This window comes from Ailuropoda melanoleuca, chromosome 15 (genome assembly GCF_002007445.2).
Source record: "Ailuropoda melanoleuca isolate Jingjing chromosome 15, ASM200744v2, whole genome shotgun sequence".
Lineage (NCBI taxonomy): Eukaryota > Metazoa > Chordata > Mammalia > Carnivora > Ursidae > Ailuropoda > Ailuropoda melanoleuca.
This window is the reverse complement of record NC_048232.1, coordinates 13,568,047-13,591,402: the sequence shown is the minus strand read 5'-3', so window position 1 is coordinate 13,591,402 and position 23,356 is coordinate 13,568,047. Positions and strand designations below refer to the sequence as shown.

At 44.9% G+C, this 23,356-nt stretch overlaps 1 protein-coding gene across 3 annotated transcripts in view; it reads left to right on the top strand.

Annotated features, from left to right (window-relative positions):
• The window catches only part of ACBD7 (acyl-CoA binding domain containing 7), a 38,380-nt gene extending 15,262 nt beyond the window's left edge, over positions 1-23,118 (top strand). The window contains exon 5 of one of the 3 annotated variants that reach the window (XR_004621011.1): positions 23,060-23,118. The gene's annotated coding sequence lies outside the window, so the exon portion shown is untranslated. Of the gene's footprint in view, positions 1-4,054; positions 4,099-23,059 lie in introns of those variants that run through there. The other 2 variants (XR_004621012.1, XR_004621013.1) reach the window with 2 other exon arrangements.
• Positions 23,119-23,356: the final 238 nt, after the last annotated feature.

Here is a 23,356-nt window from a genome sequence, read left to right as displayed (position 1 = left end):
CCCAGCCAAAGAGATGAGCGCAAACCCAGGGGTAAAACTGTTTATTTCCATCTCTGTTTTAGGCATGATACCTGGCTTTCAAATTAAAAAATGATCAGACCCACGAGAAAGCAGGAAGTCACTCCATTGTCGAGAGCAAAGTAATAAACAGCGTCAGAGCCAAAGGGTCCAATGGAAATTCTAGAAATAAGCGGCACTAACAACGAGGAATCCCCTTAACATCAGGAGACCCGGCACAGCTGAGGACATACTCCGTGAACCAGAAGGTGCTCAATAGAAACGATCCAAACTGAAACACGGAGGGAAAAAAAAGAATTTAAAAAAAGAATATCCAAGAGCCAGGGGACACTGTGGGGAGGTCTGATTTATGTATTGAGGGTCCCTGGGGAGGTGGGAACAGCACACTTGTCCAGGCAGCCGGGGGTGGGGGCAGCTTGAGTAAATGGGGGGCAGGCGGCTGTCCCTCCCAGCTGTGACAGATTTCCATTGGCCCCCAGCCTGGCCGCTAGGTAGTGGGGAGGGGGAGGTCTAGGAGGGGCTTTCTCAGCCTGATTGCGCTGTGGAAAAAGCTGAGAGCCTGCCGGAAAGGTGAGGGTGTGGAGGGAGGGGCAGAATCCAGGGAGCAGGGTCTGGGGCAGTTAGTGTTTTGCAGAGAGGTAGCTGACGAGCGCATAGCTACGGTGATTTAATTCACTGGAGGGAGGCTGAGAATGTTAGGAAGGCTTTTTTGTACTCTATGGGGGGAATATCCCAGAGAGTGAAGTATTTTTTGTTTTTGGCCTTGGGGAGGTTTCTTTTTGAGAGCTGTGGAGAATTTAGCTAAGCCCCTCTATAATAGTACCTTGGAATCCATACTGTGGGGTCAGCGGCCTGCTGCCCTTGAACGCACACCAGCCCCCCCCCGCCCCCCGCAAGCACGTGCGCTGACGTCACAGGTGCGGGTAAGTTCCATATGATTCCTCCACCAGCCCTTGTGTCTCTTTTGCCCTGCGAGCCTTCCCCTGTGCGCCCCTTAGAGGAGACCCCCGCCCCCCGCGAGCCTTACCAAAACCCCGCTTTTTCGTTGTTTGACTTGACCAGTCAGGCCTTAGCCTGGGACCGCCACTGCCCTCCACCTGCTCGCCCGAACAGGGGCCTGTGCTGTCGGTCCTGCCACTCCCCCTGCCTGCACCTGGCCTTGACCCTCGCGTGGCACCCCCAGGCGTGGTGTGGACCTCCTCCAGGACCCTCGAGTCGTAGCCTTGTCCGTTTCAGTTTCTCTGGTGGTCTGTTGTGGAACCCCGGCTCCCCACCCCACAGCTGGGGTTCTACTCGAGAAAAGTTAATTTAACAAAATTCACAAGAGCCTGTGGTAGTGAATTTTTGTTGTTGTTGTTTTGTTTTTAAAACCTGCTCGTGGTTTTGTGCCAAACTGTCGACTAAGCGTGGCCTCATTTAGTCCTCCCCACAACACCTGGGGTTACTCTGCTCCCGTCCCCTGCCAGGTGCGACCTAGCTCCAAGTCTCACAGCTCCGAAAGCCCTAGGCGGAGGGTTTCCATCCTGCTAAGTGCAGTTTGCACGTGGCGCCACCGACACTGGTATATTTGAAAGCTCAGCTCTGCATACATTATTGCATTGAACGTGCACAGTGATTTGGATTACTTTTCCATTTGTAGGGGGTGGTGTCAGCCTGGGGTTTCTTTGATTCTGACTCTGTGCTAAGCCAGCCACACACACCAACTACCCCCTTGAGGATCTCACTTGGGAGGAGGAGGTGGTCGGAAATGGAGAGAGGCGAGTCCACCTGGGAGCCCCCAGGAGGCAGTTGGGGGACTTTCCAGCGGATTGGAGGTGGGCAGTAACTGGAGGGACGTGAGGATGGGCGGGATTTTCTCTATTCTCACAGTGCGGCAAGTCTGGGCCACTTCTCCTAGCTACTTGCTTAAACTTCTAGTCCCCAGCACTGGCCACGGTGGCCCTACACACCCAGCTCCAGGCTTTGTGGAGAAAGTAAAAAAAGCATCTGTCAAGCACCTGCCTTCTAGAAACTTCATGGAAGGAACGAAACCCAGGTGAGATAGGAGAAAAGCATGGCAACGTATAATGGTGACAAGGGGCCATATGCCGGCCCCTTAGCCACTGCCCTGGGGAAGTTAGAACAGGAAGGCCATTTGTAGGCTTGGATTATTGGGGGAGGCTTTGCGGAATGTTCAGACTCAGTCCTCTTGGAAGAATCAAGCCTCCGTATACACGTCTCCCCAGACAATGGCATGGACCCAGGCCTCGGAGCTAAATGAGCTCTGGAAAAAAATTCACAAGAAGGCAAACCACTCTGTCTCCTGGTTCATCTCCACACTTCATATGTAGGGACGTGCTCCTGCTGACCCCTCGGAGGAAGGTGAGAATGCTCTGGCATGAATTTACCCAAAATATTTGTGAGGTGATGAAACATGCCCGTTGAACCATTTATATATTTTACTGGCTCACAGTGGCTCCTGGGCACAGAAATTGTGTCTATAAAAGCTGGAACAGAGCCTATTTTTACTTAAAAAATATTTTATAGATACGATTTCTGTGCCCGGGCTCTATCACAAACCAATAAAAATATCACAAGTGGCCCCAAAGGAGATGAAGTCAAACTCTTAGAATGTCGTCTTTCTCTATCAGCAGCCTCGGAGAACTGTCAAGCTACAGTCTTCTATAGATAATGATATATGTTTTTAAAAAACCACTTATCTCACGTGTAATTACTAACAGTGGCTGTATCTGCCATCAGTTTGGGAATACATTCTTGCAAAAGTTGTCAGCAAAATCCTTGGGAGTGCCTCCAAAATCCCCATTTGTTCTAACAATTCTTTATCTGAGGAATCTTAGGCTGGGCCTTTGACTTGAAACATTAACAGTGTAGGCCTGATATTTCCTCTAACATGTGTGTTCAGAAACTGAAAACTGCCAATGGAAGGGAAAAGTCTTTAGATCAAGGTTTGGCAGTGGATTTCTTTATCTACAAGTTTCAGAGAGACCTATATCTGTAAAAGCGGGGAGAAAAAAGTTGACTAGTAATTCCAGTGTCATCCTGCCACCAAAAAGCCCCACTAGGCTTCGGGTCTCCGGGCAGTGAGGGCCTCTGTCCTGGCGGGGAAGGAGGAGCAGAGGGGCAGGGACCCCAGAGCCCACTTGAAAAGCCTGGCGCTTCTGAAATGTTGATGCCACCGTCGCCTGGGGAGCCAGGATTCTTTCTTGGCTCTGATCCAGTTACTTTGCTGAAAGTTGACTAAGTTTCCAGCTGACTCAGAATAAAAGAAAAAGCACTTGTGGTCAATATGAGCTCGGAGATACCGGAGACATCACAGACACTGACCAGGAAGTGGTTAGAGCACATTTCAGAGAAAAGGAGAGACTCTCTGGACAGAGATATAAAGATCTTGTCATTAGCCAGGACTGTCCCTGCCATTGTCCCCACACTTGACCAAAATTCACCGGATAGGAAAATAAGGACCTGAACCTTCCTTCCCTGGCTCTCCTCCCACTGTCCTCACCGAGGGCAACAAAGTTACTCGCATGAGGAGTTGTACCCGAATCGAAGGAAAGCATCAGTTCTAGCTTACATTTCTCTCTTAGGCATAGTGTAAGGAAGCAATGTAGGATCCATACCACATCCAGGGAAGAAAAACATGATTGCAACTGTTCAACAAAATTCCTGATAATGCACTGAAAGTGGATGAGAACGAGTGTCATGCACAAGGCAATGATCATGAAATAGTCAAAAGTATAAATCAGTTGAATAATAACCAATTTATTTGTAAAGGTACCTTTTTAATGATTTAGATCAGTATAAAAAGTGTTTTAAGACATCTTAAATTATTCTGATGAAGATTTGATACTGACCTTCATGATATCTTGAAATTAATTCTTGTCTCTCCCTTAAAGATAGAAGGGTGTCTTTGATAGTATATGTATCAGCAGTTCTCAAAGTATGGTCTGGGGAACCCCCAGGAATTCCTGAGACCTTTTCAGGTGGTTAAAGCTATTTTCGGGAAAATACTAAAATATTATTTGCCTTTTTTTAAAAGATTTTATTTATTTATTCGACAGAGATAGAGACAGCCAGCGAGAGAGGGAACACAAGCAGGGGGAGTGGGAGAGGAAGAAGCAGGCTCATAGCGGAGGAGCCTGACGTGGGGCTCGATCCCACAACACTGGGATCACGCCCTGAGCCGAAGGCAGACGCTTAACCGCTGTGCCACGCAGGCGCCCCTTGCCTTTTTAACCCTCATTCACCCATGGGTGCATAGTTGAGCTTTCCAGAGTCTACGTGACCTGGGTCATTGTGATAGTTTGAATGCAGAAGCAGAAATGAGACTCTAGCTGCCTTCTATGAAGACAGACATTAAACAGATTTATAAAACTGTAAAACAATGCCACTCTTCTCACTACTTTTTTTTGGGGTGGAAATACAGGCTTTTACATAAAAAGATATATATGTCAGCATATAGTGGGTGTATTCATGTTACCATAGGTTAAATATCTTTATAATGTCTTCATTTTAATTTCTATATTGACAGATATATTACATGCAAACAAAAGCTCTTTGAGCTCCTCAATGCTTTTCAAAAGTATTAAAGCACTTCTGTGACCACAAAGTTTTGACCTGCTGAAGGCATTATATAGACATATTTTGTAGATGATAGGTTATATTTTGTAACTATCAGGTTATATTTTGTAAATATCTTAGGGGGGAGGAAAGGGAAACTCAGTGTCATGTTCATTGTTAATGGGGTGTAAATTGCAGGTAATCTGAAAATATATATCAAGAACTTTAACAACATGTTAAACCTAAATTCTGGAAATGTATCCAAGAAACTTAGGAGAGATGTATACTAAATTTTCTACAAAATGTTCATTGAGGTGTTTTTATAGCAGAAAAGAGAGAAGTAACTTATGTAACATATGTCAAGTAACAGAAGCCATGAAGCAACATATTCTTACAGCAGTAAAAGATGTCCGCAATAAACAGTAAGTGACAAAAAACCAGGAAAAGATGTAAAACAGGACCTCATCATGTAAAAAATAATATGGAATCATAATTTTAAGATCTTAGATAATGGATACTTTTCTTCATTTTTTACTTGATCATATCTATAAATATTATATAATATAGTAGCCAAAATGTACTGAGTCCTTACCATATACCAAGTAATTTATGGTCATTATTCATTTAATCCTCACCAGTAGAAACTATTACTAGTCTGGCTTTACAGAGGAAGAAACTAATTCAGAAACTTAAGAAATTTGCCCAAGCTTCAAATGAGTAGGAGACTGTCCAGGGTTCATGACCTCACCTCAAAATTATACTACATAGCTTAAAAAAACATATACTGTTGGGGCCCCAGGGTGGCTCAGTCAGTTAAGCGTCTGCTTTTGGCTCCGACAGGGTTCTGGGATCGAGTCCCGCTTCCCGCTCCCTTCTCAGCGAGGAGTCTGCTTCTCCCTCTGCCCCACCCCCTGCACATGCTCGCACTCTCTCTCCAATGAATAAATTAAAAATCCTAAGAAATATACTATCTTTGTAACTTTTAATTTTAAATATAAATGGAATAAAAATTCCTGTTAGAGTCTTGGTTTCACAATTGTGTCTTGATTATTTGCCTACAAGGAAAAAAGGTATAATCACTGTACAAACTGGCCAATTGTAAGAGTCGAGACTGGTCACAGTTGCCCAGCATACTGGGGCTGTTTTCTAAAGAGGAAATGCCCAGGAGAGGTCTGGATCGATACACTCCTTAAAGAAAGATTTCAGTTAATCATACCACCTAGCATTTACATCCTTACGGTCCCTCTTGTACAGTTTCTTGAGTCTGATTTTCTTGTCTGAGAACATATTCACTCACCCCTCCTGCAAACAGTGGTGAGGCAGTGTAAACAGTAAAAGAGGTAAGCACCTGCCAAGACATGGAGAACAGCATTAACCATGGATTTGTGACAGAAGTAACCCCACCCCCACCCTGCCACCAATGTCTTTTCAAAGAGATTTTAAATACCTGTGGCCAAAACCACAAACCGTTCATCATCCTCGAGGACTGGCAGCAGAGCACGGGCAACTTCTTCAACTGCTTGGGGGAGGTCACGTGCAAGGGTCTTCAAGTCGACTTTCTGTTTCAGCAAGCCTTGTGGAGTGCACCGGGAGCGAGAAACACCGTTAGACCCTGCAGACAGTGAGTGAGACACTGTGATGTTGTAAAAGGGCTCATAGTAACACAATGTGGATAATGTGTTATTCATGTGAAATGAATAACAATGGTGAAAATCAGTGAGAGGAAATATTTAGAAGTTGCTGATTAAAAAAAGCAATGTGTTATTCATGTGAAATGAATAACAATGGTGAAAATCAGTGAGAGGAAATATTTAGAAGTTGATTAAAAAAAGCAATAGCATAAAATACAGCAGACTGAGGATCTGAGGATGATAATGACCTGTTGCTGCTGGTCGGGAAAAGCCAACACATCCTATCATAAACAGAAATACAAGAAATGAGATACAAAGAATATAAATCTAACTTTGTCAGCTGATGAAAATGCTTTGTAAAAAACACAAAGCATGAATGGATGTTGTACTTTGTCAAATGCTTTTTCTGCATCTATTGAAAAGATCATATGTTTCTTATCCTTTCTTTTATTAATGTGGTGTAGTATCAGGTTAATCGATTTGTGAATATTGCACCACCTTGCAGCCCAGGAATAAGTCCCACTTGATAGTGGTCAATGATTTTTTTAATGTACTGTTGGATTTGATTTGCTAGTATTTTATTGAGAATTTTTTCATTCATGTTCATCAGAGATACTGGTCTGTAGATCTCTTTTTTAGTGGAGACTTTGTCTGGGTTATGTCAACATCATAAAGGGCATATAGAAAAAACCCACAGCTAATATCATCCTCAATGGGGAAAAACTGAGAGCTTTTCCCCCTACGGTCAGGAGCAGGGCAGGGATGTCCACTGTCGCCTCAACAGAGCACTGGAAGTCCTAACCTCAGCAGTCAGACAGCAAAAAGAAAAGGCATCCAAAGCAGCAAGGAAGAAATCAAACTTTCACTATTTGCAGATTACATGATACTCTATATAGAAAACCTGAAAGACTCCACCCAAAAACTGCTAAACTGATAATATGAATTCAGTAAAGTTGCAGGATACAAAATCAACGTACAGAAATCTGTTGCATTTCTATACACCAATAAAGAAGCAGCAGAAAGAGCAATTGAGGAATTGATCCCATTTACAATTGCACCAAAAACCATAAGATACCTAGCAATAAACGTACCAGAGGAAAGGATCTATAGTCTGAGAACCATAGAACATTGATGAAAGAAATTGAAAATGTCACAAAGAAATGGAAAAATATTCCATGCTCGTGGATTAGAAGAACAGATATTGTTAAAATATCTGTACTACCCAAAGCAATCTACACATTCAATGCAATCCCTATCAAAATACTACTAGCATTTTTCACAGGGCTAGACCAAACAACCCTAAAATTTGTATGGAACCACAAAAGACCTCAAATACCCAAAGTAATCTTGAAAAGCAAAGCTGGAGGCATCACAATTCCGGACTTCAACTTCTATTACGAAGTTATAGTGATCAAGACAGTATGGTATTGGTACAAAATAGACACAGATCAATAGAAAAGAACAGAAAACCCAGAAATGAACCCACAACTATATGGTCAATTAATCTTCGGCAAAACAGGAAAGAATATTTTCAACAAATGGTGTTGGGAAAACTGGACCACTTTCTTACACCATACACAAAAATAAATTCAAAATAGATGGAAGACCTAATGTGAGACAGGAAACCATTAAAATTCTAGAGGGAGATATAAGCACTAACCTCTTTGACATTGGCCAAAGTAACATTTTTCTAGATATGTCTCCCGAGGTAAGGGAAATAAAAGCAAAAATAAATTATTGGGAATACATCAGAATGAAAAGCCTTTGCACAGTGAAGGAAACAATCCACAAAACTAAAAGGCAACCTACAGAATGCGAGAAGATATTTTCAATGACATATCAGAAAAAGGGTTAGTATCCAGGGTGCTTGGGTGGTTCAATTGGTTAAGCATTCGACTCTTGATCTCAGCTCAGGTCTCGATCTCAGGGTCATGAGTTTGAGCCCCACACTGGGCTCCACACTTGGTGTGGAGCCTACTTACAAAATAATTTTAAAAAAAGGTTAGTGTCCAAAAAATATAAAGAGCTTATAACAACATCCCAAAAACAAATAATCCAGTTAAAAAATGGGCAGAAGATATGAATAGACATTTTCCCAAAGAAGACATACAGATGGCTAACAGACACATAAAAAGATGAAATACAAACCAAAACCACAACGAGATACGACCTCACACCAGTCAAAATGGCTAAAATTAACAAGACAGGAAACAACAGGTGTTGGCGAGGATGTGGAGAAAGGGGAACCCTCTCACACTGTTGGTGGGAATACGAACTGATGCAGTCCGTCTGGAAAACACTATGGAGGTTCCTCAAAAAGTTAAAAATAGAACTACCCTATGTTAAAAATAGAACTACCGTATAATCCAGTGGTTACACTGCTAGGTATTTACCCAAAGGATGCAAAAATACTAACTCGAAGGTATACATGCACTGTGATGTTTATAGCAGAATTATCAACAATAGCCAGATTATGGAAAAAGCCCAAATGTCCATCGACTGATGAATGGATAAAGAAGATGTGGTGTATATATACACAGTGGAATATTACTCAGCCATAAAATGAATGAAATCTTGCCATTTGCAATGACATGAATGGAACTAGAGCGTATTATGCTAAGCAAGTCAGTCAGAAAAAGACAAATACCGTATGATTTCACTCATATGTGGAATGTAAAAAACAAAACAAATGTACGTGGTTGGGGAGGGGAAGAGAGGCAAACCAAGGAACAGACTCTTAATTATAGAGAACAAATTGCTGGTGACCAGGGCGTGTCACTGGGGGGATGGGTGAAATAGGTGATGGGCATTAGGAGGGACTTGTAAAGAGCGCTAGGTGTTGGGTCACTAAATTCTACACCTGAAACTAATACTACACTGTATATTAACTGGAATTTAAATAAAAACTTGGAAAGAAAAAAAAATGTAGGGAAAAAATAAACTGTAAAAACAACAACAACAAACCACAAAGCAGAAGAAAACTGAATACAACACTCGAACATGAATTAAGTTTAGTGAAACAAATTATAGAAATGCAAGAACGCTGTAACTCACAAATTTAAAATTCTGAATAGAAACAAACAGTTGTAAAAAGAGCTGACAGAATACTGGAAAGAGATTGAATACAAAGGGTTCCCTTTTCTCCACATCCTCACCAACACTTGTTATTTCTTCTCTTTTGATAATAGCCATTCCAACAGATGAAAAGTGATATCTCATTGTGATTCTCATTTGCATTTCCCTGATGAGTGATGTTGAGCGTCTTTTCATGTATCTGGTGTCTTCTTTGGAAAAATGTCAGTTTAGGTTCTCTACCCATGTTTAATTGGATTTTTTTGTTTGTTTTTGCTTTTGCCTATTTTTTGAAATTGGATTTTTTAAATGTTCTTTATTTTGCTTTTTGGCTATTTTGGTGTATGCATTCCTTATATACTTTGAGTATTAACCCCTATTGGATATGTGGTTTGCAAATACTTTATCCCATTCGGTAGGTTGACTTTTCATTTTGTTGATTGTTTCCTTTGTTGGGCAGAAGCTTTTTTATTTGATGAAGTCCTGTTTCTTATTTTTGCTTTTATTGCTTGTGCTTTAGATGTCATATCAAAAAAAAAAAATCATCACCAAGACCAACGTCAAGGAACCTTTCTCTCTTTTCTTCTAGGATATTTATGATTGCAGGTCCTATATTTAAGTCTTCAGTCTATGTTGAGTTAGTTTTTGTGAGTGGCATAAGATAGGGGTCTACTTTGATTTTTTTTTTTAGGGAAGTTTCTTTTTAAGATTTTATTTGATTTATTTTTTTTGACAGAGAGACACAGAGAAAGCACAAGCAGGGGGAGCAGCAGGGGGAGAGGGATAAGCAGATTCCCCGCTAAGCAGGGAGCCCATTGTCGGACTTGATCCCAGGACCCTGGGATCATGACCTGAGCTGAAGGCAGACACTTAACCGACTGAGCCACCCAGGTGTCCTTATGTGTCTGTTTTTATGCCAATACCATTACTGTTTTGATTACTATAAATAATTTCTGGGGATGTAAGGTAAAGCAAGGTGACTATAGTTAAGAATAATATATGCATATTTGAGCATCTGCCTTCAGCCCAGGGTGTGATCCCAGGGTCCTGGAATCAAGGCCTCCATCAGGCCCCCTGCTCAGCGGGAAGCCTGCTTCTTCCTCTCCCTCTCCCCTTGCTTGAGTTGCCTCTCTCGCGGGCTGTGTCTCTCTCTGTCAAATAAATAAATAAAATCTTAAAAAAAAAAGAATAATATATATTTGAGAGTTGCTAAGAGAGTAGATCTTAAAAATTGTCACAGAAAAAAATTATAACTGTGAGGTGATGGATGTTAACTAAACACGTAATCATTTTGCAACATATACATCAACCATTATGTTCACCTTAAACTTACACAATGTTACATGTCAATTACATCTCAGTAAAACTAGAAAAAAAATAAAATCAGAGTAATTTCATGCATAGATTGGGAAAAAAAAAAAAACCATAAAAATTTGACAGAATTGTCAAGGATATAGAGCAGTAAGAATTTTGGCGGTGTAAATCCTTACCATTCCTTTGGAGAATAATGTGGCAACATTTTATATAGTTGAAGACATTCACATCCTGCCATCCAGAAATTCCACTCCTAGATGTAGACTTTCTTACACACCTATGTAATAAGTCATATATAAGAGTGCTCGTAGAAGCATTATTAATAATAGCAAAACAATGAAAATGACTTTAATGCCTATAAAAAGAAGAATGGACATATAAATTGTGTTGTAGTCACATGATAGGATACTACACAGTAGTTAAAAATTAGTGACGGAAGATACATATAACCACATGATGAATCTCAAAAAAGTAAATTTAGAAAAACAAGTTTTAGAGAAACGTTTACAATGTGATACACACATTTGTAAAGTTAGAAATATGTGAAATGATACAATGTCTTGCATAGGTCAGTATTCGAGGAGCCCAAAAGCGGGGAGAGAGTAGACACAGTTGGAGAGGGAGTGCATGCAGACCGCACTTACAATGTCTTATTCTTTAAGGGGAGCAGTGGGCATGGTTAAGTTTGTGGTATTATTCTTAATACATTTGTATATATTAACTATTTAAAGATGCATTTAAAGGAGCAGCTTTTAATTGTCTATACTGAACTATCTGTTGATGAAAAACCTCATATGAAAGCACTTCCAATAGCTAAAAAATATTTATACATTAATAACAGGACTCTCGGGGCGCCTGGGTGGCACAGCGGTTAAGCGTCTGCCTTCGGCTCGGGGCGTGATCCCGGCGTTATGGGATCGAGTCCCACATCAGGCTCCTCCACTATGAGCCTGGCTTCTTCCTCTCCCACTCCCCCTGCTTGTGTTCCCTCTCTCACTGGCTGTCTCTATCTCTGTCAAATAAAATCTTTTAAAAAAATAATAATAATAACAGGACTCTCTTCCAAGAAATGGATTTTGTTATTGTTGTTCTCATATCAGAGTCATAGCTGGAGAGTAGAAAGAAATGGTCTTGGAACACGTGAGAGAGCAGAGAGGTGTAGTGTTGGATGGCAGCATTTCCAGGGGAGGGAAAGGCACTTTGGAAAGAGGAAGTGTCTCTTGGAAGTCTGATGGCAAAAATAAAGAAGGAAAGGGCTGAAGATAAGCATAAGCAACATGGTAACAGCAAAGAAGCGGGAAGAATACAGGATCCCCAACCATTCCAACAAGGTGCCGTTTATTTTTAAAAACTGCCCAGAAGAGGGCACTCTTGAACCAAGAAACAGAGTAAGCAACTAAACACGTTGGGCCCCATAGGACCGTCTGTTATTGCTGGTCGGAAAAAGCCAACGCACTGTATCATAAACAGGAATAAACATAACAATACAGAAAGTATAAATCAAATTTTTCTGTTTTTTTAAAGATTTTGTTTATTTGTCAGAGAGCGCAAGCAGGGGGAGTAGCAGGCTCCCCGCAGAGCAAGGAGCCCAATGCAGGACTCGATCCCAGGACCCTGGGATCATGACCTGAGCTGAAGGCAGACATGTAACTGACTGAGCCACCCGGGTGCCCCATTAGTTTTTTATTTTTTAAGTAAGCTCTAGGCCCAGCATGGGGCTTCAACCCACAACCCCAAGATCAAGAGTCACATCCTCTACTAATTAACTGAGCCAGCCAGGCGCCCCTCAAGGCAGGTTTTAAGATACAGGGCAAAATAAAGACATTCTCAGATAAGTCAAAACTAAGTTTGTCCCAAGGAGGATATTCATTAGACGAAATCTTCAAGGAAATCCTTTGGGCAGAAAGTAAATGAGTCCAGATGGAAGACTCAAGATGCAAGAGAGGATGAAAAACCCATCAGCAAATGTAAAGGGACAGTGACTGCATGACACAAGAATTGTAATACCTGGTGGGCCTTAAAATACATATGGAAGTAAAATACCAGACAAAAATAATGTGTAAGTCGGGAGCAAGTAAAGGAAGGTCCTTATATTATCTTAGAGGTTTGATTAAATTGAGACTTTAATAATTATGCATGTTTTAATTTGTAAGGCAAGTCCTTGAAAGAAGAGAAGCATACCATAAGTCAAACAAATTGGAAGCGAAGAATGCTTGGTTAATCACAAAGGAAAAAGTAAAGACACAGGTGGGGTCCAAGGACCCAGAGGGGGTTTTGCAAGACCAGCCGAGAGAGTAGGGTGGAAATCAAACAGGAGCCAGCAGTAGGTGAAAACAGAGTTTACTGAAGGTGTAGAGAGAGAGTGAAGGTACAGACGAGTGTCTGGGAGACTCAGAAAGGAAAGGAGAGAGAGTTCTGTCTTTGCTCTGGTCTGGGGTTTTTACTGACAACTGTGGTGTGGTGTACGTGTCCTGTCAGGCTTCCAGCAACTGGTCAGAAGCAGGACATGGGCCAGGTGTCCATCGTAAGTCACTTATTCCCTGGAGCCAGGGGTCTTGGTGTTAAGATGTCTAGTGCTGGTGGTCTGGAATTCTCACGTGATGGCCCCTCACTTGATCATCCCTTAGCTGTTGTCTGTTGTTCTGGAAGACCGCAGAAATCATTAACTCCTGTCCCTTAAGAGAAAGACATTCATTGCACATGTAAGATGGGGGCACAGGGCCTAGCAAGAACAGAAGCAAGGGGGTGCCTGGGTGGCTCACTTAGTTGGGCATGTTCCTTCAGCTCAGGTCATGATCTCAGGGTCCTGGGATCGAGCCCCGCATCAGGCTCCCTGCTCAATGGGAGCCTGCTTCTCCCTCACCCTCTCCCTCTGCCTGCTGCTCCCCCTGCTCGGGCTCTCTCTCTCTCTCTAATAAATAAATAAAAATCTAAAAAAAAAAAAAATAGAAGCAGGAAAAAGAGCAAACAACAACAACACAACCCAAACAAACAAAAAACCTAAGCCATTTTGTCTTCGCACAGGGTCCCTTCAGCTTCCCTGTCTCAGTCAGGGGAAGCCACAGCAAAGAAGGTCATGGAGACTGCAGTGGCGGGGGGACAGGCAGAGAGAACAGCCTGCACCACAGCCCGGCCCCAAGAGGCAGTGCATGGTCAAAGAAGAAAAGAGAAGGACGCATATGGCTGGAGGGCAGAGCACGGCCAGCAGGCCCTGAGGGAAAGAGCTAGGACATGAGGAGGAGACACGTGACAGGTCGTGAGCAACCTTGTCAGCAAGCGATCAGAAGCATGTGGGACTTGATCTGCAGAACGACGAGAACCTATGGAGAGGTACGCTGACCAGAATGGCCTTCTGGAATGAGGGCCCAGCCTAAGGGGTCGGGGCAGAGAAAGCCAGGAGGCTGCTCTGCGGGGAAGAGAGGATGGGGACCAGGCCAAACCACAATGTTAGCACACACACAGCCCCGACTGAGGCCGGGCATTGCTCTTAGCTTTTAAGATGTATCGAGTCCTCAAATGTTTAGACATGTGGGCACCATTCACAAAAATGAGGAAACATTGCTATTATTATTTGCATTTTGGAGAGAAAAAAATAAGGCACTGAGAAGTTAAAAGTGTCTGACGAAAAGACACATGCGGGTGGGGAACAGATGCCTGCGGTGTGACCCCGCCAGCTGAGCTCTCGGGCCCCCATGCAGCCCTCCGTTGTGTGACAGGCTGGAGAGAAGGGGCTGGGGTTGGCCGTGGACTGGATCTGGGGAGTATGTGTGTGGGAGGAATCAGGATGACCCCCAGCTTTCTGGCTGGGGCAGCAGGGTCCACGGTGGTGTCCTTTACTGAAAAAGAAAACACGACAGGGGGAGTGGATTGGCGGAACGGTGATGTGTTGGGTTCTGGATTGTTATGTTTGGGGTACCTGTGAGGTCTCCTGGGGGAAATTTCCAGCAGGTCTTTGGCCATCGGGATCTGGTTTCAGGAGAGTGTGCGGGAGTAGCTGGGGGTTGTCTGCGTTGCAGGGCGGGTGAAGCCAAGGATTGTCGTGAGAAGCCTTGCAGAAAGCAGCGTTCGTCCCTAGGATGGCCCAGGGCCTCCACCAGAATTAGGTGGGTACTGCGGCCCTTCTTTCTAGAAGCAAAGCCTACGCCTGTTTGTTCTGTTTGTTATGTTGTCACCCAGTGCTGTTTTAATGAGAGTTCTGGGCCATCTCCCCCAAGCCTACCCATGGACTCACTGAGAGTCAGTGGATTTCAGGTTCAAGGGGAGAAGAAAGTGGGCTAGGACAGAGCCCTGAGATCACTTGTATGTAAATGGCAGGCAGGGGACCCCTGGGTGGTTCAGTGGGTTAAGCACCTGCCTTCAGCTCAGGTGATGATCCTGGGGTCTCAGGATCGAGTCCCAGGTTAGGCTCCCTGCTCAGCGGGGGGTCTGCTTCTCCCTCTCCCTTTACCCCTCCTCTGTGCTTGTGCTCTCTCTCTCTCTTTCTGACAAATAAATAAAATCTTAAAAAAAAATAAACAGCAGGCAGAAAAAGAGAGGCTGCAGAGGGGACTGGGGTGGGGAGACCATGAAAGTAGGCGGGCAGTCATGTGGGCCCCCCAGGAAGGGGTCCCCTGGCAGCACCGTGAGCCCACACGCCAGTATCGGGAGCAAGAATTCCTGTCCCCTCAAAAGTCCTTCCAGGGGCACCTGGGTGGCACAGCGGTTGGGCGTCTGCCTTCGGCTCAGGGCGTGATCCCAGCGTTGCAGGATCGAGCCCCACATCAGGCTCCTCCACTATGAGCCTGCTTCTTCCTCTCCCACTCCCCCTGCTTGTGTTCTCTCTCGCTGGCTGTCTCTATCTCTGTCAAATAAATAAATAAATAAATAAAATCTTTAAAAAAAAAAAAAAAAGTCCTTCCAGCTGGGCGAAGAATCAGATTGACAGGAGGCAGAGTAACAGGAGAGAACGGAATGTAATAGGTGTTGGTATGGGGGATCCACAGACATGGGAATTCCAAAGGCAGTCAGGCAAAACGAGGTGTGTGTCATTCTGAACTAGGGTGAAGGGGGCGGGGTCTGGACTTCAGACGAGGGGATGCACATCCCAGGGTGATAAGAGGAGCGGATGCTTGGTAAGCAGATGTTTGCTCTACTGTACAGAGGGGTCACTCAGATCAAATTAATCTCTGTTACTAACCCTTATTCTGGGAAACACCCCCAATCTAGATTCTTCTGTGTGATTAAGGGAGGGGCAGAAGTTTTTTGTGAGCCTACAGGGTCTCAAGTGCCTTTGGCTCAAAATAATCCGTATGCCAAAGTGGCACATTTGGGGGGGAGCTGCCCCAAACCCCTTCACTGGATACCAAATGCAAACATAAGTGCAATAGGAGGGCGTTGAATGGGAGTCTCAAAAGTCACCTCCAAATACACTTTCTGACCCTACAATCTGAGACACCCTATGATTTCAGCAGAGACCTCAGTGGTGCCCAGCATGGGCTCCCAAGATGGTAACTCGTTAGTCCCTCATGGAGCACCTGCAGGACCAAGATGGCAGGGCCACAGGCTCCTTCCTGCCCCTGCACGCTCCACCATGGCTCATCTAGCTTCACCACCATCAGACTCCAGTACGGCCTCCCCCTTTCCCCACCACTGTATTTCCTTTCAAGGTTTCTTGGTGTCCTTCCTTGCCCATCAGAGAAGTTCTAATAATGTTGATCTTTGAAAAGGATGGAGTCTTATCTTTCCTTCTAGGAGGTTCCTTGGATCCTATAGAAATTTCTCTACCTCTTTCTCTACTAGTAGTTTTACATGTTGAGATTATTGGGAGAGGCAGCCTTCCTTGGGTTATAAAAGACCTATACTCTGGTTATGACCAAGGGTGTCTATCTGCCTCTGATGGTGACTTACCTAAGAGGGAGAGGCCATTCACGTGCTGCTTCCACAGGCAGCAGACTCCTGGCCCCAGCAGCTTTTCCTAGAGTCCCATCTTACCTGTGTCTCAGTCTCCGTTCCTATCTCCCCCTCCCTTTTTCCTTCTCCTCCCCTGCTTTTCTTCTTGCTCCTTCTCTTCTTCCCCTCCCTCCCTCTTTATTTCTTTTTTTAAAAGATTTATTTATTTATTTTAGAAAGAGAGCGCACAGGCGGGGGGGAGGGGCAGAGGGATAGGGAGAGAGAGAGAGAGAATCTTCCTGCTGCGTGTGGAGCCCCACTTGGGGCTTGATCTCAGGACCCTAAGATCATGACCTGAGCTGAAATCAAGAGGTACGCTTTACTAACACCCCCTCTTTCTTACTATATGCGCACTAATAATGGTAAAGAAAGGGGTCAGTCATGCTTAGAATCCTAGATTTTAAATCATAAAAGGGTTTGATCTTTTTTGTCACCCATTATCTTGATGAACTGTGTTCAGAAATCCTAATTTGTGAGCCATAAAATTGGAGAACCAGTGATTTCTAGCCATTATTTCTGCTGAATGTAAAATCCACAGTCAGTGAAATTGCTAAATGAGTTCCCACCTTGATAAGTATCGGAATGAGGGAAGCTGTTCCTCACAAGAGAGAAGAAGGTAGGGCTAGATTTGGTTCTCACTTCTCTGAGTTTAAGAACATGCTGACTTCCATGTCTTTTGAAAACCACTTCAGAAATCACTTCCTGTACCAGAAACGATAATAGTGAGAAATCTGATGCATCAAGCAAGTGACAACATTCTCTGTGGGATGGTTTTCATTTTGCGGGGTTTGCTGTGTTCTGATCAAGAGGTCTCATGTGAAGACGCTTGCAAACTGCCTGTTTCCTTCGGGTCAATAGGGCTGTAGCTCAAGCGTGCTGGGCAGGGGCCAGACACGGGTAACCAGATGGCCTCCCTGGTGGTTTTCAACAGCGTAAACAGTTTTCATCGTTGTTTTATGGATTATGTGTGAAAGTGAGAGGCACTTAGGTAAACCACTAAAAATCGTTCTGTGGAAAACATAAAATAGCAAAATAAATTGAGCATAATGCCAGTACTTTTTCTTTCAAAGCAGTGAGTCTAGGTAGCTATGGTTTAGGATGAACAGAAACGGTGTAAGGGAGGGCTTTGAATCAAGATGTCTGGGTCCACGTCCTCGCCCTAGTATTTAACCGGCTCTGTGACCTGGAGCCAGTTACTGACTCTCCCGGCCGTACTGGGTTACTGTGAGAATCTGTGAGTCCGAAGTATTAGCTATAGTCCTTTCAATGGAAAGAAATACACCAAAATGATAATATATTTTGTGTGTGAACATGGATCCATAGGTGGCTTTTGATTTTCCTACTCAAGGTAATTTCCTAAATGTTCTTTAATGAATATGCATTGTTTCCAAATGAAAAAAAGAAAAAAGAAAAAGAAATGTATCTAGTGTTTCCCAGTTCATTCTGGTAACAAATGATTCCTACCTTTCTATCATAGGGCTCTATTGAACTTTAATGATAGAATTCTATTTTGTTAGTCATTAGTGGAACGTTTTATTCATTCATTCGTCTTTCCACCCATCCATTCTAGAACTAGAGTGCTAAGAGATGCCGAGAGAGAGAGAGACACTGTAGGTGCCTGTCTCTGTGAGTTCATAGTCTTGCCCCGGGAAGGGGGTGGGCAGGCAGGATAAGAAAACAGATTTTATAGCAAAGCGTGGTAAGTGCCTGAATAAGAGTGCTGTAGAACATGTCAGGGAAGGGCAACTGATCCAGATTTGAGGGAGTAAATGAAGCAAGGAAGGGCTTCCTCTGACGTGAGGCCATGGTGAGCAGAGCAAGGAGAGCAAGAGAGCTGGCCAGGGTATGCTTTGGGGTCGTTTGTGGGGGAAGTGGTAGCCAGCCAAGAAGAAAGCTGGCTGGCGAGAGAAAGCTGGGTGCCTTCAGAATCTGAAGAAAGGTTAGTCAGGTGTGGAGGCTGGAGCGTCTCAGAGAAGAGGCCCAAGGAATAAACAGTGACAAGGTCATGAAGGGCCGTGCAAGACATCAAGTGGCTTTGAAACTTCATCTTTAGAGAGGGAATGCCTGAAGAGTTTTGTAAGCGAGTCAGAGTCTAGTTTGGCCCTTGAGGAGTCTCACTTGGGCTGCCACGGAAGAGGCATGGACACTTCTGTAGTCATCTGGAAGGGAGGAGAGGCAGCCTGGCTTAGGGTGGCAGCCACGGGGTCCCATACTGTGGTAGGCTTGGGGAAACATCTTCTTGGGGGACAAGGAAGATGGCAGAATCCAAATGGACCCTCGGACCCTCAGCAGAACGTTTCCCACAGGAAAGAGGAAACACACTTAAGGTAACATTCGAATGATGTATTAGCAAGTCTCTGAGGAGCCACTCATCCCAAAACAAAAAAATGTGGCCCTGTTTTTTATTTCTTTGCAAGTAAGGTAATCAGGAGGAGGCTTTTCTGTGACCAAACTCCAGGAAGATTTCTGTTTGTCTGTGAGACTGTTCGTGCGCCCTTGATAAAGCTATGAGGTGATTTCATCTGCAGACGGTGGCCAGTGCCCCCGAGGGCTCACGAGCACGACGCGGAAAGATGCCGGAGACGGAAGGGAGCATGGTCTCCGCACTGAGTTCAGCGGTGACCTTGGGCAGGGCCGAGGCTGCGTGGGTGTGCGTGAGTCTGGGATGGAAGGTGCACCCGTGGCCTGGGTGAGAGGCTTGCCAGCACTGTCTAAAAGCTAGGTGCGGAAATGCTCCAGAAGCATCAGGCTGGAGACAGAAGGAGGCAAAAACACTTGCAGAAATTCAGTGGTGAACCTCTGCTACTTAGTTACCATCCACAGCTGAGTGCCTGCTGGAGAAGTCTTTGATCCAGAAAGTTCTCTGACAGCCTTAGATCATATCTCTGATACCACTGCTATACAACCTGACTGCACGTTTTCCTGTAGGTAAGTCCCCTCTTTGACTTACCTACACGGTCTTTTGTCAGTCTAAATGTATCCATTGGCATTTCTCAATGTGGCAGCTGTGCCAGTATCTTCATTCCTCAATTCACTCAACAAACGTTCACTGAGCACGTAGCATGTGTCAGGCACTGTGCTGGGCACTGGACACAAACCATCAAGCCATTATGCCCTGCAAGGGACCACCCAACCCAATCTGAGATTTACTTGGTGAGACCCAGGCAGTTCAGTACCTGTGATGAGGTTCTGTTCTGCTCAGGTTTGTCCTTCAAGATTCAGGCCATTACCCAAACTTTCCAAAAGCTTCTCCTGATTTCTCCAGTCTATAGAATTCATCTTTTTTCTATTCATATTTTGGCATCAAATAATGGGCCGCTGGGCTGTTACTCACTTCGTCGTGAGTTTGTTACCTTTTTTTTTTTTTTAAGATTTTATTTATTCGACAGAGAGAGAGCATAAACAGGCAGAGCGGCAGGCAGAGGGAGAAGCAGGCTCCCTGCTGAGCAGGGAGCCGGATGGGGGGCTCGATCCCAGGACCCTGGGATCATGACCTGAGCCGAAGCCAGACGCTTAACCGACTGAGCCACCCAGGGGCCCCACTTTGTTACCTTCTCAGCTGCATAGTGGATTCTGGGTGGGAAGGTTGTATTAGGCAGCATTCTCCAGAGAAATAATCAGCGGGAGATGTAGGAATTTCCTATAAGGAATTGGCTCAGTTGTTTATGGAGGCTGACAGGTCCCGAGATCTGCAGTCTGCCATTGAGCAGGAGGAGTTCCCCCTCACTTGGAGAAAGAGGGAGGCAGTGTCTTTTTGTTCTTTTCAGACCTTCAACTGATGAGGGCCCCCCACATTAGGGCAAGCAATCTGCTTTACTCAGTCTACCATTTCAAATGTTTGGTTGTTGTTGTTTTTTTAACTTTAAAATTTTTAAATTTATTTTTGTTTATTTAATTAATTTATTTTTGTTTGTTTATTCTAAGTAAGCTCTCTGCCCAGCATGGGCCTTGAACTCATGGCCCCAGGATAACGAGTTGCATGGCCCCAACATAACGAGCCAGCCAGGCACCATACTATTTCAGATGTTAATCTTATCCAAAAACTTCCTCACAGACACACCCAAAATAATGTTTGACCAAATATCTTGGCATCTCATGGCCCGGACAACTTGACATATGAAATTAGCTGTCGCGAGGGTCTACCAGTGATTTCCATCTCTTCAGCAGCACTGCTGCCTTACATGCCGTGGGATTTTTATCCAGGGTCACTCTCGACATGCAGGCCTCTGCTCAGTCACCGTATCCTGGCCGCTGGTAATGTTCAGAAACTGGGGCAACCCCAGTCCTCAGGCTGCAGGGCACAGAGCTGTGAGACAATCAAAGAAGCAGTGTCTTGAGGGGAACAGACGCTCTGAAGTAAAGAACCAGACACACAATCCAAAAAAGTCATCGATGCAGAGAGGAAGCCTCTGGGTTCAAACCGGTAGGACAAAACCCAGGCAAGAGGGAGACAATTCAAAGCAAAAAGTGGAAGCTGGAATCAGGAGAAACTCCCTGATCTGGGGAGCATAGGAGATGTTTCTCCTCCTGGTGTGAGTTGGACTGGGGGGCCTGAGAGTGACCAGCCTGAACCCAGTGTCTTCCTCCCCCAGCTCTAAACTCTTCCCTGTGGCAAAGGGGCCGGAGGATACCCAGGGCCTATGGCTTCAGGAGGTAGGAGGAGGCTTCTCACAACCACTCTTCTTGCTGAGAGCATTTTGGGGGGACCAAGTCATGAAGAGGTCGCAGCCCCTTTTCTGCTGTGTAGTCAGGTCGCCAGCGCAAGCTGATGGGGCGGTCAGGGGCTGCCAGGAAGTGGGAGGCATGAAGCCGTGAGGAGGATGTGTGCGGAGTGGGCAGTCAGTCCTCTCACTCGAGAGGAGTCTGTCGGGCGCCTACCAGACCCCCGTGTTCTGTATTCTGAGGATTCCAGGAGCAGACATGACAGAGCCTTACTCTCATAGAACTTGCATTCCAGTAGGCAGTAAAATCAGATGGTAAACAAAAAATAAATAGGGTGAAAGAGGGAGGGAAAGTGAGGGGTGCAGAGGGGCAAGGAGGAAAAGGTCTGGAGATGGTGGTGGTGACAGGCCTCACTGTTCCCTCCGATTGGCCTGGCGTGGGATGTATGAGAATCTGGGCCAAGAAAGGTGGCAACACCCTCCTTCCATGCCCCGGATGAAAATGAGTGCAACCAGATCCCCTCAAGCAGTGGCTTTCAACATTTTTTACTTGACACATAGGTCAGGAAAAACTACGTTTCACATCAAAACTCAGTCCATGCATGCATTCTTTTCTACCTAATTTTTTGAAAAAATGATGGTCATGACTCACCACCTTGAGCCTATGAACCACTGACCCATGGATCCCATGCCCTGGCTGCTGGTACAGCGCACCTGCCGGGCCCTGCAGAATACAGATGCCGACACCACACCTGCGGGGGTTCTCAGCTGGAAAGTCTGGAGCAAAGCCTAGCATCCAGATTTTTAAAGCTGCCAGATAATTCTAATGTGAAGCCAGGGATGAGCTCCACGGTGCTGATGGGTGGTGACCCATGTTATGAGAACCATGGCTGTGATGTGCCAAGATAATCTGCAGCCATGAAGTGGGGAGGTTTTCCCATTCTCTGGCCCATCATCCTACTTGGTGTGCAAGACATGGGGTGGGAAGAAAAATCAGGCAGTTGTCCCAGCATCTGCTGGGGTCACTGGACAGCAAAGCGCTGTCCTGGTTTGTAGAAACAGTTTTGGTGCAGTGAACCACTCTCATCAGGAGTGGTGGGAACTCCAAGTGCCCAGGGGGGCCAGTGAAGGGCCAGTCTTGCAAGCAGGCCTTTCTAAGGATTGTAGTCCCAGCCCCATGATGCTAAATCTTCTCAGCACACTTCCTTATCCTTGTCCTGTCACTACTGACCACCTACATCTGCTTTTGCCTCTCAGGGAGAAACACAACTTGGAGCCATATGACATCATAATATATTCAAGTTGTTCCAGCACAGGCTTCCTGGGGAAATTCCCCAGACAAGATGGTAGGGGGCCTCATTCATAAAGCCTTGCACCCTGGCCCCTGGTAGATTTCAGGCATTGCTGGAAAGCAGTAGACGTTTCCAATAATAAATGAGTTGATACTTTGGTGATCTTCATAAAAGAATAGCTTGCCATATTGGTTTGCAGAGGTTGGCCAGAGAGCCCGATGGGTCCTGCTCCAAGTGCCTTAGCCACACGCATTAGAAGCACACAACTGGGGTGAGGTGATATTGCTCAAGGTGAAATGCACAGCCGCACATGTGAGCAAAGTTTCTCCATAGCCATGCCTGAAAATATCTCTGCGTATGATGGCAAGTATCTGTCTGGGATCCGGATCCTACGGTGGCAGTCAGGAGATGGTTGGATTTGGGTTCTGAATAGTATAGAAAGCAAGAGCTGAGGGCAATGGTTTTTAACCTGGATGGCACATTAAAATCACCGGATCACAGGGGGAGTTTTTGGTTTTGGTTTTTATTTTTTTATTTTTTTTTAAAAGATTTTATTTATTTATTTATTTATTTATTTATTTGACAGAGATAGAGACAGCCAGCGAGAGAGGGAACATAGCAGGGGGAGTGGGAGAGGAAGAAGCAGGCTCATAGCAGAAGAGCCTGATGTGGGGCTCGATCCCATAACGCCGGGATCACGCCCTGAGCCGAAGGCAGACACTTAACTGCTGTGCCACCCAGGCACCCCTGGTTTTGGTTTTTAAAATTAAAAACCAATGTCTGTGTCCTATCCCCAGAGATAGGGTTTAACTGGAACTGGGTGGGGCTCAGGCATTAGTATTACTAAAAAGCACCTTGTGGTATCATAAAATGTACCCAGGCT